Source organism: Gigantopelta aegis, chromosome 3, assembly GCF_016097555.1.
Source record: "Gigantopelta aegis isolate Gae_Host chromosome 3, Gae_host_genome, whole genome shotgun sequence".
NCBI lineage: Eukaryota > Metazoa > Mollusca > Gastropoda > Neomphalida > Peltospiridae > Gigantopelta > Gigantopelta aegis.
Genome location: NC_054701.1, coordinates 88297784 through 88301367, shown reverse-complemented (window position 1 = coordinate 88301367; position 3584 = coordinate 88297784). Strand labels below are relative to the sequence as shown.

Sequence of the window (3584 nt, the reverse complement as noted above, 5' to 3'; positions counted from 1 at the left end):
GTATAGTTTTGGAATTTAGTAAGCCGAGAATAGCTCATTAATTAGACCTAGCTGATGTTGATATGTCTCCCTAGGTTGCCCATAAGGGCCTTTAAAAAGGCCTGATCTATTCGGATTGTGGCATGACAACCCAATGGGTGAGTTCACACAGCAGACCACTGACATACCTGTTGATCTTCTCATCAAGCCAAGCACGATGTTTCAGTTTCCACACCCAGGTCTTAGGTAACGCATCCAGGCCAAGTTTACACCCCAACAGGGCCCCAGCTACTGCAGAGTTTGTGTCTGCATCACCAGCCTGATTAAATAAAATAATGACAAACAATTATAGAAGGCCAACCAATCAACAATTTGCTTTACCACTGGGCTACATCCAACCCCTCACATGCTACTAAGGTTGACGACATAACGGATGGTAGTTTTTATTTCTGTAATTTTTTAAAATTTAAACTTAATATTTTGTCTAAAATTATGAAAAATAAAAACATATCAACCTGTAAATGGCGTTTTGCTAAGGAATTCAGTAAGCAGTCCAATAGTATCACCTACACAGTTCCCATAAATAGTTGCTTTGATTCGGTCTTCAGTCTGAAAGTTTACATTAAAAAAAAGTTTAAGTGATCTAGACAATATTTGTTCCTTAATCGTTCAATTGTACATATGACACGACAGTAAATATCCAGTGCTATAATGATTCTAGTTAAATGATATAGCTATTTGGGGTCAGTTGACGCTAATAAAGATGGGGGGGGGGGGGGGGGAGGGGAATGTAGGCACCCTATGCTACAATTCATAAAAATAGAACACCTACAATTTACCTTTATTTAGTACAAAGAATAACTACTAACATGTTTATTATCCTCTATTTTAAAGTTAAAGTTTCTTTTGTTTAATGACACCACTAGAGCACATTGATTAATCAATCATTGGCTATTGGATGTCACACATTTGGTAATTCTGACACGTGGTCATCAGAGGAAACCCACTACATTTTTTCTAATGCAGCATGGTATCTTTTATATGCACTTTTCCACAGATCGAAAAACACATACCACAGCCTTTGAAACATGTGGATAACAGTTTAGACACCCTCTGGTAAAATTCCTGCACAAGCGCCTGGATAACTAAAAACATATTTTGTGGACAATAATTTGTACAAATTTTTATTTATTTATGATGTAACTTTAATATTTTCAAAAGTTGTTAATCAAAAACATATTTCAGTGACAGCAAACTCAGGACAGTCCCTTTAATATTTGAAGTAAGAAACTACAATAAGTATTAATTAGTGTATTTAAACGATTCTGTAGCTTTAATGAAACAATTCGGATTGATACAAAAGGTCTAACGAATGAGTCAACGTATTCTGTTCTGGTAAAACAACAATACACACAGACTGAGCCAATTTATACGGAAGTTGAACATAAAACAGAATATTTTTATTACAAAACCGACTCTGCTAACAATATCACACACTATGTTTAAGTTCTTGGACTCTTACCTCGAAGTTTTTCATCATCGCCATGTTTTAGATGTTTCCGGTTATCAGATGAGAACACTCGAGTGGTTGTTAACGACTTCGTACAAGACAGCCATCCATCAGCTAGTTCACCAAGATAAACCTCGAGTGACGGGTGTAATGATCGAGGGCGTAGCCCGAGATCTATTACACCCGTCACTCAACGGCCCCAATAACCGTGGTCTAACAAGACGAATCTCAAGTGATGGATGAGGTAACTAGCTTGTATCACGCCCCCATTACCACGCCTTCATGATAAGATGTCACCATGGTCGGAAAGAAGTTTTACAAATTAATTCTAGTGGGTACATTTCACCTTGCTTTGTAGTCCGAATCGGACGTAGCAAATGTGTGGGTTTTTGCAATTTAATGGGTCCGCCTTGGACTACTTGCTTCGATTAGCCTATACGGGGAAACATGTCGGGAATACTAATTCATCTGCCATTACAGGAGCAGATAGGCCTATAAGGAGAGAGCACTGCAACCCCTCCTCGAAATTTGAAGTGCCCCGGAAAAAAAGAAATGTTTAGCAGGTGAATATAATGCATTTATTGGTTTTTTTTAGTGGAGAACGTAATATCTTGCTCAGCTTGATAATTACCCTGTAGATAATATATATTACTAGTGAATTTTGGCACGAGCTTAGCTATGATTTTATATTGAGGGGTACCCATATGTGGGGAGGGCACCCACACTGTCTTTGAGTCATGTATATAATTATATCAGACGAATATATATTTAACAGGTAATTGGGGGGGGGGGGGGGGGGTACTTTTTAAGACTTACACAGGGTATTTGAAAATGGGGTCGGGGTTGGGGCGAATGTCTGTGGATCAAACTACATGCATTTGTGGGCCCGGGCATACTTCCCTGCGAAAATATTGAATTTTAAGTGTTCAAATACATTTAAAGCTGCAATGTCTGGTTTCAATCGTATACAGTCAATTTCTAAGTTCAAATACAAGCATAACTGCACTTTTAATTCACTCGCAAGTTGTCGTCATTAACGCATATCGTCAAATGGTTACTAGCCAGTTGGAAGAATTCTCGCCATTTTGTAATACCGAGCGCATTCTAGCAGCCACTTCCTAGCAGTCAATTACGCTAGCAGCCAATTTCAGCAGACACGCATGACGACGTTCTAAACACCGGACCATTACGCCTTTTATAATGTGTGTTGTGGTGTGGGCTATACGATACTAGTTGGACATCCTATATTACCGTAGTACAGACGGATTTTTAAAGTGATACTTCAGATATTATAAAAGTGCTTAATAAAACGGTTAAGTTGTATCTATACAGATATTAGTAACAATAAGACTGTGAAAATGAGTCTTGGTTGTTATTTTGTTTTTGTGTTGTTATTATATAAAGATACTCTTTAAAACTCTAAAATTCTTAAGTTGTAGTGAATAATTAAAAATTAGCATAACAGTGTGTATAAAAGTGTGTGAAATACAGGTAACAATCGAAAGGCGTATGAGTCCGGTGTTTAGATCGTCGTCATGAGGGCCTGCTGAAATTGGCTGCTAGAGTAATTGGCTGCTAGGAATTGGCTGCTAGAATCCGCTCGGTTTTTGTAATGCAACAATAGCCGAACCGTACTATTTTTAGCCCAGAGGGAGCCCGGCAAAAGTGTCCCATTTTCAAAATAGTGGGTTTATTTCTAACTTGGAAAAGCCAGTGTAGTGAAACCAATTCGGAGTGCGGCGTCTTATATGCACCAAACGTAATGGGATTTTCTGTTCTAAATGCTTAAATAATAAAAAATATTCCAGACATAGCCGCTTTAAAGCCTTCTAAACAGTGTAACATGGAAAAGTGGGGGTGTGTGCCATGACCTCTTGCTATAGGCGTCCTTTTTAACGCTGTTAACAACCTCAATACATTTAAAACCCTCTGAACAGTGTAGCATGGAGAAGTGTGTGGTGTGTGCCATGACCTCTTGCTATAGGCGTCCTTTTTAACGCTGTTAACAACCTCAATACATTTAAAACCCTCTGAACGGTGTAGCATGGAGAAGTGTGTGGTGTGTGCCATGACTTCTTGCTATAGGCGTCCTTAT

General features: G+C 38.6%; 1 long non-coding RNA gene across 1 annotated transcript; it reads right to left on the bottom strand.

The window, feature by feature from the left end:
• Positions 1 to 147: 147 nt before the first annotated feature.
• LOC121366688 lies at positions 148 to 2580 on the bottom strand. Its single transcript, XR_005957202.1, has 3 exons — positions 1502 to 2580; positions 495 to 588; positions 148 to 298 (listed from the first exon to the last, which is right to left on the bottom strand). It is a non-coding gene; the product is annotated as an uncharacterized LOC121366688 (long non-coding RNA).
• Positions 2581 to 3584: the final 1004 nt, after the last annotated feature.